The following is a 15,729-nucleotide window of genomic DNA, read 5'->3' on the forward strand; positions in this document are numbered from 1 at the left end:
AAGGTACCTTACATTTATTTACCTTACATTTATTTAAAAATATTCCCTTTATCCATATTTCAGTTTCTTCTCTGCGTCCCTTTTTATTTGAAGGGTTTCATGTACATATCTTTGTGTATTTACTTGAAGAAAATACCAAGAATAACCTTATCCATTTACTTCTTCTCATAAAAAGGAAAGCACCAGTATAGGAACTGGGGGGACTTAAGCCTAAGAGTTAGGGGAGCATAGCTGATAAAAGCATGGACCATGGAGGTCCATGCCTATGCTTAAACCCAGTCCCAGCTTTATGGTCGACTTTGGGCAAATTACTTCTCCTCTTCAGTTGCTTCAGCTTTTTTTGTCTGTGAAATGGAAATAATAATAAGACTTCACAGTATTGTGAGGTTTAACTAGATTAAGTAAAGTCTTGAGAAGGGCATATGATAAGATTTATATAAGGGTTAACTATTGTTATTGAAAATTCTCAGAGTGGGACCTTGGGAAGTTACTTAATCTCTTGGGGCTTCATCTACTTAAAAAAAAAAAAAAAGATATTAATAGTTCTCTGCTTCTTTGTGCATATTTAAACTGATAGTTGGTTCCAGTTTTATCTATATCTATATATACATTTTAAGCAGGTGGAACAATTTTACTTCACAGCTGTCTTTAAAACCACAAAGGCACTATGTTCTTCATACAAAAACATTAGTACGGATAACTGCACTTTCTAGAAAATGATTATGTAGACCATCTCAAAGAAAAAATGCATCCATTATATAGTTTCAGTGAAGTTGCTTGGAAAAAACTCACATCTGGACAGATTCCTAAAACACACCATTCTACCACTGCATCTTTTGGCTCAAAGTATAGATTATTATCATTAGTACGTGTTCTTGCATTCTTACATATTTGATAATATACATATAAACTGGTTTATTACTTACTGCTCCATTGGTTTATCAGCCTTTTCTGTACGTTGAGCAGGCTGTGCCTTTGTAGCCTTTTTCTCAGACCTTCCAGAAATGGAGACACATCATCATCATCGTCATAAATCATAAACTCCAAGTCTTTACCAGCAATTCCAGTGGAAACTTCCTTTGTAGTTAGGTCCTGTTCTGCAGGAATTGTCTCTCGTAAGGCACACAGACCATGCTTAACCAGTTCATTCAAATCGCACTCCATGTGTCTGTCCAAGTAAGTACAAGCTGACTGGGAATGGGCTCCAGTGGACATAACTCTGCCCTCAAAGAAGTTAGCAGATGGACGGGTTTGGAAAATAGGAGGGCCCTATCACCGTAACCAGCAGGCCATCTCCATATGGCCTCTGGCCATATCTGCGTTGGTGTCTGGGTCTTGCTTCCAATTAGAGGTGCAAGACGGGACACAGGAAGAGGTCTGTCAAATACAGGTCTGGGATCCAAACACTCCTGGCGCATAAAATTACATAACAGTGTAGCATCAGCAATAAGTCCCACAATTGAGATACCAACATGGTTGTCAGCATGAAGAATTATTTTCTGATGAGCTGCAAGTTCTGATTGCTCTCTTCAGTGCAGCCAGCACTGTGTGGCTTTTTGGTTTCAGACCAGCTGTGGCTGAGCCTTGTTTGACAGCTTCAATTGCGTATTCAGTTTGATGAATCCTGCCCTGAAGGCTCCAAATGGTGACTTCATTGTCAGACTTGATTTTGTCATTGGTCCTGGCTGTCCTCGCCTGCAAAGCTGCAGATGAAGGAGCCAGTTTTATAGTTTGGAGCATTTGAAGTTACTACTCCTTTGTGTTTTTTGTATCAATGGGACTAAAGAAATAGATACTTTGTGCTAAAATGATTAGATTAGAACAGTTATAAGATTACTTGCAGATATTATTTCCCTAACGTGGTTAGTTTTAGGTAAATTACGTATTACCCAAAACAGCTGTTCATCTTTTAGTGAAAAGCTACTGTTCATTAATGGTAGTAATTGTTAAGAGAGAGTCCTCTGTTTTTTATTTTTGCTTTATATGAATTTGTCCTCATGAGTAAAAGTCTCAGTGGCCATCTATTTTTTTCTTTTAAACTTCTTACATAAAAGCACAAGATTTTTGGTGAATCTTCATTAAAATGTCACATCCCAAATACAGAAATAAATAGTAAGGTAGGGAAGCTATGACAGCAAAGAAAAAAGCAATTACATCTGAATTGGCTTTCAATCAATATATTATTCCCAAGTTGTCATTCGACAAACTTGTTGATCACTAGTATCTTGGATGAGATGAAAAGGTCCTCCAAGTGTGGAACAAAAAATTGTTCTTAACTCTTTTGTTAGCTTTGAGCTGTTAAAAAGAAAAGTTATTTTGCACAAAATTGAATTTCGGTTTATTAACTTTTCCCTTATTTCTTCATGTTAGAACTTGAAATTCCATTTCATTTGTTTTGGCTTAGAGCCCTAAAGAAAAAGTAGCAAAGGTCTCCTTTCTGAGGATTAAAATTGTTAATATTTTTGTTAAGGTTCGTTTTGGTTTTGCTTTTTAAATCAGTTCTTGCTACTAGAGGTTCTGTTTTTAGAAGTGCAGATTAACTTGCTGAGAATTTCTATCAGTAGGCATTTAAGAGCTCGCTGACCCTTGGATAACCCTTCTGTTTGAAGAGCTGTGTAAGACTGCTCTGTGAATCCAGCTGACTGTCCATCTTTTGAAATGGTGTGGAAACAGATTATAAAACTTTTAGTGTGTCAACAGAGACTGAGAGCAGATGAGATTCTAAGACTGAGAATAAAGAACACGAGAAATTACATTCCTTATCTCCAAATAACTCAGTTTGGAGGTGGGGGTGGTTAGTAGCACTTTCTGAGTTTTTTAGATTAAAATTTTAAAACGTTATCGAAAGACTAACAAGAATGCACAATTTTAACTTACTTGTAGTGGAGTAACATGTTTTTTGATTGCTCTGCTTAACTCTGAAATGCAAATTCTTTGAGAAAATAGGGTGGTCTTACTTGCTTCTTGGGGTGATAGACTGTGATTGTTTCATTCAATAGTATAATTCTGTTAACTTTCTTTTCCAACTTTTCCCTCTTCACTTAACAAAAAGAGCCTAGTTTTGAAATATTCAGAGTTTCCATAATGAAGGAAAAAATGTAATCTGAAGCAAAAGCTGCCAAGCTATATTGTTTAGTTTCTCATTGGGAGATTGTGAGAGAGCAAGTAAATAAAACAAATGTACTAAAGAAAGTTAACAAGGGGTAATTACGAACTCTGCTACTTCACACCATTACTGCTCTTCTTTACTGCCTTTTTCTTCCTCCTTGTAAAATTATTCTTTATGTAGCCTTCATTTCTGGTCTTCATAAGATAGAACTCCTTAAAGAGGTAATTTAATAAACAGATAAACCTTTGAGTGTATAAATTATGAGGCACAAAGAAATTCCTTTGTAACGTGTTAGAGGATCTGCATGACTAATTAAAATTGTGTTCTGGCAAAGAGGTAGGTAAATATAACTTCACAGGAACTGTTAGCTTAATGGTTCAGCTTTGCTTAATTTAGCTGTTGATCTGGCTGTGGTGACTAGGTCTTCCTCTCTTGGACCTCCAGGTATACTCTTCAAAGGTTACAGAAATGGTTCCCTGAGTAGCTATTTCCATTCTGTGTCCTCCTGTTGTTCTTCATTATTGATGATTTATCAAGAATCAGCAAAGCTCAGAATAGCCTTGCTATCACAGAAAGGTCTCATTCACCTTACTTCTGCCTGATCATTGTGTTAAAGTATGTTTGGGCTTTGGATAGGATACAGAGGAATGCAGTTGATTATAGCAGAGTTGTACTCATTTTCCTTTCACAAGATATAACACCTGGGTCCCACCTTCAGAGATTCTAATTATGGGTTGTAACTTTAGCAAAGGGAGTCTTGAAAGTTTCACAGTTGTCTCTAATTAGACATCAAAGATTGAGGACTGCTCCCAATCTAATCTCCCCAACTAGGTTGCAGACTCCTTCAAACACAGATTATAATCTTAAATTTTTAAAACTTGACTAGATTGCTGATTATATACTTATTAAACACAACCCTAAACATAAAGGAGTCAATTGTTTAATTATTCAAAGTACATGTCAAGAAAGCCACAGTGAAGTACAATTTTTTAGTGGGTATTGTAGAATACCCAGAAAGGAAATGATAGTTGTCAAGAAGGGTTTAATGAGGAACAGCTCCTTGAAGGGGTGCCAAAAAAATGTATACAAGTGTACACTTGGGTCAACGTTGCTCAAGCAATAGTTCGCCGTAATCGGAAGTGTCTGGACGCTGATGGGAACCACTTTGAGCATCTCTTGTAATTGCAGAAGTCAAATGTGACTTGTATTCATCTTTTATTATGGGTATATATTGAGTATTACAATTAATACAGTTTTTCCTTTCTTAAAATGTATATATATTTTTTGGCACCCTCTGTAGTTACGTCTTGAAAAAAGCAAAGGACTTATATTGGAAAGCAGCAAGGAATTAGTTGGATGTTTTAGGATCCTGCTTAGGTAGTTTGAAGGAGCCGTTGCTCAGAATAGCAAGGCTTGATTTATTATGTTTTGAGTCTTCTGTGTTTGAGCCATTTGGAATGTGTCCTAAACTGAGCTTTGGTAATGGAAAAAGCAGTCCTGAACCTACTCAGTCCTGCTCTGACCTCCATGAGTGGCTCTCTGTGTATAGTAGAAAAAATTGGTAAACAGATATATTTCCTCTTGAGAGAGACTTGCAGGTCTAGAACAGCAGGTTATGTTACATGTTATATTGCACATAAAAAATGTTCCATCTTTATGGATTAGTATTTCCAACGCAGCATTCATGCAGAAAGAGAAATGTCTGCTATTCCTCAGTGGAAATGACCCCATATTCAAGAACTGGACCACCTTGTCTAAGTTCCCCAAACTAATGTTAATTCTTCTATTAATATAATTATATATAACATATAATTAATATAATGCTATTAATGTAGTATGTATAGACTCCTATAAGGCACAGGGGAGGAATGGGGTTAAGAAAAGAAACCACTATAAAAGCAAAGATGTTACAAAAGCATGTTCTTAATCTCTATGAACTTAGTAGGGGATATAAGATACACACTATTTACTATATGCTTTGTGTCAAAGAGAACAGATTAAGTCATTTAAGAGTTTAGAGGTAATGAGAAGGATTCAAAAGGCAGAATTGAGGAGGAGAGCATTCTGGGTGGAAAGAATGGGGGTGACTTGAGTCAGAAGAGGGAGGTTTGAATTCTCTCTTCAGCACCAGCACTGAGACATTGAACAATAGACATTGAGGTATAGTCTATACCTATGTATAGAAATATAGAGATGAAAAAAAAGCTATACCTATATGTGCCTGAGAAAATCAAAATAGCTAGTGTTCAGAGCTTCTTTTATGTCCAAAGATGGGAACATTTTTCTGTCAATCAAGCGTTTGTTGAGCATCGTCTTTTCACTCCTCCTCTTATGCTTTGGAATACTGAAGAGCTTACAGTTGCCTGCATATACTATGACGTTTTTGGCATCGTGCTTTATTTATACTTTTCTGCTGCCTGGAACATCTTTCTCATCACTTTGGTCTATTGGTTCTTACTCTTTAAGATCCAGTTCTGTTGTTCTATTTTAATAGGCCTTCCATGAATCCCCAAATAAGTTTCCCTCCTTCATGTCCCTAGAGTACCCTGTGTTTGTCTCCTTCACTAGGTTTTAAACTGTATTTTAAACTCTTTGAGGGCAGAGGTGATACTATTTTATTACTAACACCTAAAAAGCACAGTTCCCAGCAGTAAGAAGCAAATACTTCAGGAGTAGGAGAAGTCCGGTATGACTCCCAGATTTTTGGCTTAGTTGACTGGGGAAGTGGTGCTTTTCATCTCCAAAATGGATTGCAGAGTCAAGGAGTTAGGATTCTTTTGCATTAAAAATAGTGATTGCTTATATTAGAGTAATAGCAGAAAATTCTGAGAGAAGGGGAAAACTATAGTTAGATATATTTAAGAATAAATATTTTGATGTATTTTGATATATTTGAAAATATATTTTGATATATTTAGTACTTAATGACTAAATAGAGGGAGAGGAAAATGTTGAGATAGATGCTGGCTAAAATGAAAAATGATTAATATGAGGTAAGAGAAATGATGTAGCAGTGGTATTTGTAGTTTATATTCTTCAATTGGACAAGCATTATCTTCTGGCTCTCTGTAATTAATGACCTCTGTTATTGATGGGTATATAGTCTTTATATGCTGCATTTAGTTGTGAAGGGACTCTTTGCTATTATTCTTTACTGATGATAGTCTCACAACTGTTGAGTGGTTTTACATTACCATTATACTGATGAAAATATATTGAGAGTTTAAAAGAAATGGAACCCCATAAGATTAGAGCTCTGAAGGTCTCTTTTCCTCATACGGGGTTTGAAGCTGGGGAAAGTAATTTATATTGGAATGGCACTAATGGCAGGTATCTGTTTTTTAAAAAAAATTAGCATAGGTCACTAGTTACTTTGGTACTTTACCCCTATGTTTTCTTTAGGCGCAACCTAATTACAGGCACCCTCTCCCCCAAACAATTGGTTTTTTAAATATCCAACTATGTAGCAGTCTTGTTCAAGAATAGATAAAACTCTTAATAATTCAAAAATAAAAAGACAACCCAATTAAAAATGGTCAAAAGATTTGGATAGACATAATTCTAAAGATATACAAATGGCCAGGAGGCACGTGAAAAGATGTTCAACATTATTAGTCATTAAGGAAATGCAAATCAAAACTATAATGAGATACTACTTCATATCCCCTAGGATGGCTATAATAAAAACAAACAAACAAACAGACAATAGCAAGTGTTGAGGAGGATGTGGAGAAATACGGAACCCTCATACATTGCTGAGAGGAATATAAAATGGTGCAGTTGGTTTGGAAAATAGTTTGGCAGTTCCTCAATAAATTAAACAGAATTATCATATGGTCCAGCAATTCCACTTTGAGGTATATACTCAAAAGAACTGAAAATAGATGTTCACACAAAAACTTGTACATGGATTTCATAGCACTATTCACAGTCACCAAAAGGTGGCAACAAGAAGCTTGCAAAACAACTGATGAATTAATAAACAAAATGTGGTTCATCCATACAAAGATATATCATGAAGCCATAAAAAGAAATGAAGTACTGATGCATGCTACAATACGGACAAACGTTGAAAACATTATGCTAAGTGAAAGAAGCCACTCACAAAAGGCCATATATCGTATGAGTCCATTTATATGAACTTCCAAGAACAGGAAATTTAGAGACAGAAAGTAGATTAGTGGTTGCCAGGGGAATGAGGAGGGGAGACTTGGGAGTGACTATTAAGGGGGTTTCTTTTTGAGATGATGGAAATGTTCAGGAATTAGATAGTGGTGATATTTGCACAACATTGTGAATATACTAAAAAAAAAACCCTACTGAATTGTACATCTAAAAATGGTAAATGTTAACATTATGTGATTTTTATGAATGTAAATCTCAATACTTAAAAAATAAAAATAAAAAAACACTATTTTCTAATGGTATATCCATATGCCCTGCCCTTTGTTTCAGAGACATGTGCAAAAGAAATTCAGAAGATTCTCTTCACCTGACTCATATTATTTGACAGCTCGTGTAGAGATTGTTGAATGTGAATATCCACTAATCCCAAGTTCTTAGGAGGTAGCAGAGCCCCATTTATATTGACATTCTTTTTTAAAAAATGGAAATAGATTTTTTTACTAAGTCATGATCATTGTAAAAAACTTATGTAATACACTTTTCTTATAATCCATTCCCATAGAAATAATCCTACATTGCTTTGATGTATAGCATTGTAATTTCTAAAGAGAGATTTTACTTTTCAGTTTTGTGATATCTCTGTTTAGAAGAGATGAAAGAGTCTCTGGTCAAGATGGCACAGGTAAATGCTGTGCTTGCCTCCCATGACCACATCAATATTGTAACTAAATTTTAGAAAATCAACCTAGAGAACCACCTGAGGACTCGCTGAACAGAACTCCTGAAAATAAGGATATAAAGAAGAGGCCGGAGCACAGATGGAGACACGAACTGGGCTGGTCCCATACCCATGTGTGGTGGTTGAGAATTGGGAGGGATATCTCAGCTGCAGAGATCCCCACTGAGGAGCAGAGGGTCTCCGTCACACACTAGGCTCCCAAACCAAGGGATCCAGTGCTGGGAAGAGTAGTCCCCACAACAGCTAACTGAAGATCAGCAGCGATTCCATCCCATCTGGGTGAGACAGACGGCTGCTGAAAACCGAAGCATCCTCCTAAAGGACCTGTGCTCAGACTCATTCATTCACTCACAGGCACTCACCCTGAACTCCAGTGAAGGGACAGCAGCTCAAAAGGCTCCAGAGACATACAGGGAGAAACTGAACTGTGTGGCTGTAGGGCAAGGGCCACCATTGTCCCTGTATTGAGCCCTTCTCCATGCAGCCTGCAGGGTCAAGTAGGTGCCAAATCTGAACCTGCAGTAACTGGATAAACATCACTCACCCCACACTGGGTACTCCCTGAGACCCCACCCAACTCAACAGAGATTGCCCCAGGTGAGATGGAGGATTGCTGGAAACCCAGGTGTCCTCTTAAAGGACCTATGCACAGACTCATTCACAGGCACTCACTCTGAGCTCCAGCAAAGGGACAGCAACTTGAAAAGTGCCAGAACCAGATGCGGAGATACTGAATTGTATGGCTTTAGGGCAAGAATGACCATAAAGGAGGGCTCACTGTATTGAGCCCTCCTCCCCGGCGTAACCTGTAGTGAAAGGCAGATACCAAATCTGAATCTCATTAACCCAGTGAACACTCCTTGCCTCACATTGGTGACTTCCTGAGACCCTGCCCCACTCAACTAACACACTGCCTTTGGCTATTTCAGTGGCTGTGCCTTTTACTGATTGGTCCCAGGCCTGGCGCAGGTGGCAGCCAGCCTCGGGTTGCAGTGTGGCCTCTCCCACATTCACCCAGGGTCAGTACAGGCAGTTGCCAACTGCGGATAACTTTGTATCTCCTACCATGTGGCCCTGGGCCTGACCAGGCGGCAGCTGACATTGGCCTGCACCAGAGCCCCTCTTAAAAGGCCCCAGAACCAACACACTCAGTGGATCACCTCAGACCACAACATAGCAACACCCAATTAGCTACACAAACGACACAACCAAAGGGTTGTCTTGGCAGACACCACATCCACACTGGAGTGAATCTTACCTGTGGGTTCAGCCCCCACTGTGGTCATGGCCAGTTCTCACATCCAGTCAGCCTGAGGGTCAGCCCCACCCACTGATGAGCACACAGCAATGAAGGCTCAACTAGAACAGGGTGGTGCACACAGTCCACACAAGGGACACCCCTGGAGCACTCAGTTCAGATGACCAGGGAGACGATGCCACTGCACCCCACAAGGCAGCTATTACATAAAGCCACACTCTGTCAAGACTGAGAGACATAACAGATCTACCTAATATAGAAATAAATGCAGGGAGGCAGCCAAATGAGACAGAAACGTCCCAAATGAAAGAACAGGACAAAACTCCAGAAAAAGGACTAAACAAAATGGAAGCGAACAATCTATGAGATACAGCATTCTAAACATTGGTTATAAGGATGCTCAACAAACTTAGGGGAAGAAAAGAGCAACTCAATGAGAACTTCAACACAAAGTGAGTAAATATAAAAAAGAATGTAGAAACCAAAAAAAGAATCTATCAGAAATGAAGAATACAATAACTGAAATGATGAAGCAGAGGATTGAATCATCAATTTGGCAGACAAGGTGGCAGAAAACACCCAATCAGAATAGAAAAAAGAATTTTTAAAAGTGAGGATAGATTAAGGGACGTCTGGGACAACATCAAGCATAACAACATTGGCATCATACAGGTACCAGAAAGAGAAGAGAGACAGCAAGAGATTTAATACTTATCTGTGAAATAATGACTGAAAACTTCCCTAACCTGTCAAAGGAAATAGGCACAGAAATCCAGGAAGTACAGAGAGTCCCAAACAAAATGAATCCAAACAGGCCCACACCAAGACACATCATAATTTAAATGCCAAAAGTTAAAGACAGAGGAAATCTTAAAAGCAGCAAAAGAACGGCAGTTAGTTACCTACAAGGGACCTCCCATAAGACTGAACTGATTTCTCAACAGAAACTTTGCAGGCCAGAAGGGATTGGCATGAAATATTCAAAGTGATGAAAAGCAAAACTTACAACCGAAATTACTCTACCCAGCAAGGTTGTCATTTAGAATTGAAGGAGACATAAAGAGCTTTCTAGACAAGAAAAAGCTAAAGAAATTCATCACCACCAAACCAGTATTAAACGATGTTAAAGGGACTTCTGTAATAAGAAGAAAAAAACATAAATGTGATAATAGAGACAATGATTACATCCAAAGGCCTGACAATTAAGTTTGCGAACTTGTCACTGTGCTTACATTGACAGTACTGTACAAAGAGCTCTCGGTAAGGTTTCATAACTTTGGTATATCAGTGTCTGACCGCTGTGTTCGTGTCAACGTGTGGCAGTATCTTGCTGAGTGGCATCCATTATTGTTGTGTTTTTGTTTGCCATCACGAGAATGAGCTTGAATTAGAGCAGCGAATGTCTCTGAGCTTGAATTTCTTGTTAAATTGGTAAGAGTGGAAGTGACATCAGGAACATGTTAGTCCATGTTTATGGGGATAATGCCATTAAGAAAATAGCAGTGTACAAATGGATTAAATGTTTTTCTGAGAGGACAGAACATGTCACTGATAAAGAGAGGTCAGGGCAGCCCGTAACGATCAGAACTGATGAAAACATTGCAAAAATTCGTCGAATTGTGTGTCAAATTCCTTGGCTGACCAAGTAAACATCTATAGAGAAACAGGAAAATCTCAACTGAAAATCTTGGCATGAGAAAGGTGTGTGCAAAAATGGTCTGGAAGGAGCTCACCGATGAACAAAAGCAAAGGGAGTTTTTAGGCAGTAAACAAATAACTGTATTGGAACACCCTCCCTACTGACCTGGTCTGGCCCCCAATGACTTCTTTCTTTACCCAAAGGTAAAGGAAATATTGAAAGGAAGACATTTTTATGACATTCAGGACATCAGGGTAATATGATGACAGCTCTGATAGCCATTCCAGAAAAAAGAGTTCCAAAATTGCTTTGAAGGGTGTACTAGGCACTGGTGTCGATGCATAGCTTCCCCAGGGGAGTATTTCAAAGATGACCATAGTGATATTCAGCAATGAGGTATGTAGCACTTTTTCTAGGATGAGTTTGCAAACTTAATTGTCAGACCTCTATCAATAATCACTTTAAATATAAAATGGATTAAATGCTCCAATCAAAAGACATAGGGTGGCTGAATGGACAAGAAAACAAGACCCAGAGATATGCTGCCTAAAAGCAACCCATTTCAGATCAAAAGACACACACAGACTTTTCAGTAAAGGGATGGAAAAAGATACTTCATGCAAATGGAAATGAGAAAAAAAAAAAGCCGGGGCAGTAATACTTATATCAGGTAAAACAGACTTTAAAACATAGGATAGAACAAGAGACAAAAGACACTACATAATGATAAAGGGATCAATCCAACAAGAGATTATAACCCTTGTTAACATTTATGCACCCAACATAGGAGCACTTACATTCATAATGCACATATTGAAGAACATAAAGGGAAAGATCAACAGTAGCACAGTAATGGTAGGGGATGTTAACACCTTGTTGACAACAGTGGATAGATCATACAGATAAAAAAATCAACAAGGAACAGCAGCCTTAAATGACAAATTAAACCAGATAGATTTAATTGATATTTTTAGAGCATTTCACCCCAAAGCAGCAAAATATACTTTCTTTTCAAGTGCACATGGAGCATTTTCCAAGACAGATCACATGTTAGTTCACAAAACAAGTCTCCATAAATGTAAGAAAACTGAAGTCATATCAAGCACCTTCTCTGACCACAGTGCTATGAAACTAGAAATCAATTACTAGAAGAAATTAAAAACACACAAACACATGGAGGCTAAGTAACATGCTACTAGTCAATGAATGGGTTAATAACGAGATCAAGGAAGAAATCAAAAGATACCTCAGACTAATGAAAACGAAAACACAATGACCCAAAATCTATGGGACCGGAGCCAAAGAAGTTCTAAGAGGGAAATTCATAGCAATACAAGCCTACCTCAAGAAACAAGAAAAATCTCAAATAATCTAACTGTACACCTCAAGGCACTAGAAAAAGTAGAACAAATGAAACCCAAAGTGAGTAGATGGAAGGAAATAAGATCAGAGCAGAAATAAACTACATAGAGTCTTTAAAAAAAAAAAAGATCAATGAAATCAAGAGCTGGTTCTTTGAAAAGATAAAATCAATAATCCTTTAACCAGACTCATCAAGAAAAAAGAGAGAACCAAATAAATAAAATCAAAAAGGAAAGAGAATTGACAGCTGACACCACAGAAATAAATACAAAGAATTATAAGAAAATACTATGAATAATTATATGCCAACAGATTAGACAATCTAGAAGAAATGGATCGTTTCCTAGAAACAGTCTTCCAAGATTGAGTCAAGATGAAATAGAAAATCTGAACAGAGTGATAACTACTAAAAACATTTAATCATTAATCAAAATCTCCCAGCAAACAAAAGTCCTGGACCAGGTGGCTTCACAAGTGAATTTTACCAAACATTCAAAGAAGAATTAACACCTGTCATCCTCAAACTATTCCAGAAAGTTCAAGAAGAGATAAGACTCCAAGCTCATTTTATGAGGCCAGCGTTATCCTTATTCCAAAACCAAAAACACCACACACAAAAAGAAAATCATAGGCCAACATTGCTGATGAACATAGATGCAAGCACCCACAACAAAATATTAACAAACCAAATTGAGCAATACATTAAAAAGATCATACACCATGGTCAAATGGGTTTATTTCTTGGATACAAGGTTGGTTTATCGTCTGCAAATCAATTAACATAGTATACCAGATAAACAAAATGAAGGATAAAAATCGTATGATCGTATCAGTAGATGCAGAAAAGCATTTGACAGAATCTAGCATCCATTTATGATTAAAAAAAAACACAACTAAGCAAAGTGAGGATGGGGGAACATACATCAACATAATAAAGGCCATATATCACAAACAGACAGCTAATATTGTACTCAATGGTGAAGAGCTAAAAACGTATTCCTTAAGATCAGAAACAAGACAAGGGTGTCCACTTTTACAACTTTTATTCAATATAGTATTGAAAGCCCTAGCCACAGCAATCAGACAAGAAGAAATAAAAGGCATCCAAATCGTAAAGGAAGAAGTTCAACTGTCATTATTTGCAGGTGATATGCTACTATATGGAGAGAGAACCCTAAAGATTCCATCAAAAAACTGCTAGAACTGATGAATGAATTCAGTAAAGTAGCAGAATACAAAATTAATATTCAGAAATCAGTTGCATTTTTATACACCAATAATGAACTACCAGAAAGACATTAAGAAAACAATCCTGTTTACAATTGAACCAAAAAAATAAAATAAAATACCTAGGAATAAATTTAACCAAGGAGGTAAAAGACCTGTACCTTTATAAGAAAATTATGACACTTAAAAAGAAATTGGAAAAGATACAAATAAATGGAAGTATATACCATGCTCATAGATAGGAAGAAATAACATCGTGAAAATGTCCATACTACCCACAGCAATCTACAGATTCAATGCAATCCCTATCAAAACACCAATGGCATTTTTCACAGAACTAAAAAAAATAATCCTGAAATTTATATGGAACCACAATGACCACTAATAGCCAAAGCAATCTTGAGAAAGAAAAACAAAGTTGGAAATATCACACTACTTGATATAAAACTATATATTACAAGGCTATCATAAGCAAAACAGCATGGTACTGGCATAAAAACAGACACACAAATCAATGGAACAGAATAGAGAGCCCAGAAATAAACTCACATTTATATGGGCAATTAAGCCATGACAAGGGAAGCAAGAATATACAAGGGGTTAAAGATGGTCTATTCAATAAATGGTGTTGGGAAAACTGGACAGATATATGCAAAAACTGAAACTGGACTTCTTACACCATATCCAGAAATAAACTCAAAGTGAAGTAAAGTCTTAAATGTAAGACCTGAAACCATAAAACTCCTAGAAGAAAACACAGGCAGTAAACTCTCTGACAGTGCTCTTAGTGATATTTTTGTTGATCTATCTGCTTGGGCAAGGGTAACCAAAGAAAAAAAATAAATGGGACTGCATCAAATTAAAAAGGTGTTTTGCACAACAAAGGAAACCATTCACAAAATGAAAAGACAGTCCACTAAATGGGAGAAGTTATTCTCCAAGGATACATCTGATAAGGAGTTAATATCCAAAATTTATAAATAACTCATACAACGTAACACCAAAAACAAAAAAAATCCTATTAAAACATGGGCAGAGAACCTGAATAGACATTTCTCCAAAGATGGCCAATGAATGTGAAAAGATGCTCCACATCTCTAATTATCAAAGAAATGCAAATTAAAATCACGATGAGTTATCACCTTACACTTGTCAGAATGGCTGTCATCAATAAATCAACAACCACACGTATTGGTGAAGATGTGGAGGAAAGGGAAACCTCGTGCACTGTTGGTGGGATTGCAAAGTGGGGCAGCCACGATGGAAAAACAGTATGAAGGTTCCTCAAAAAATTAAAAATACAACTATCTTATGACCCAGCATTTCCACTTCTAGGTATTTATCCAAAGAAGTCCAAAACACTAATTCGAAAAGACATATGCATCCCTATGTTCCCTGCAGCACTATTCACAATAGCCCAATATGGAAGCACTTAAGTTCCCATCAACAGATAATTGGATAAAGAAGTGGAATATTACTCAGCCATAAAAAAGAATGAATCTTATCATTGTGACAATATGGATGGACCTAGGAGGGTATTATGCTAAGTGAAATAAGTTAGACAAGGACAAATACCATATGATTTCACTTATATTGAATCTAAAGAATAATATAAATGAACAAACAGAAGCAGACTCATAGATACAGAGAGGGAGTTAGGGGCTGGGTGAAAAAGGTGAAGGGATTAAAAAGTACAGATTAGTAGTTAGAAAATGGTCATGGGGATCTGAAGTCAAACATAGGAAATGTAGTCAATAATATTGTAATAACTGTGTATGGTGCCAGGTGGGTACTAGATTTATCAGTACTAGGAATCACTTCTTATATAAATGTGTAACCACTATGCTGTACACTTGAAATTAATGTAATATTGAATGTCAGTTGTAACTGACAATAAAATAGAAGAGATGAAAGAGGAGGGTAAAGTTTAATTCCCTTCTTTACCCAAGGAAAGATATTGTTTCAAATTGCTTTTACTTTTTATATTTTCCTGTTGAGGTGGTATTTTCGAGTAGCTCTTTTTGTCTCATCACCATACTACCAAAACAATGACAACAATAACAATAATGAAAAATAGCACAATTTATTGAATGCTTACTGTGTACAAGGTATAGTACTAAGCACTGTAAATACCACATCTAGTTTTTGTTAACAATCTTATTAAGTCAGTCATCCCCATTTGTGAAGAGTTTGAAGTTTAAAAGGTTAAGCAAGGCGTTCAAAATCACACAGCTGGTACCTGGTGGAGCTGGGATTCAAACCAGTTCCTT

The 15,729-nt window shown here is 37.0% G+C and overlaps 1 protein-coding gene and 1 pseudogene across 17 annotated transcripts in view; one reads left to right on the forward strand and one right to left on the reverse strand.

Moving 5' to 3' along the window:
* BCL2L13 (BCL2 like 13) overlaps positions 1 to 15,729 on the forward strand; it is a 100,794-nt gene that overhangs the window by 77,229 nt on the left and 7,836 nt on the right. The gene's annotated exons all lie outside the window — the stretch shown is intronic.
* On the reverse strand, positions 923 to 2,858 carry LOC141568588 (proteasome subunit alpha type-1 pseudogene; annotated as a pseudogene).

This window comes from Rhinolophus sinicus, chromosome 1, assembly GCF_057876585.1.
Source record: "Rhinolophus sinicus isolate RSI-liver-muscle chromosome 1, RSI-T2T, whole genome shotgun sequence".
In the NCBI taxonomy this organism is placed as follows: Eukaryota; Metazoa; Chordata; class Mammalia; order Chiroptera; family Rhinolophidae; genus Rhinolophus; species Rhinolophus sinicus.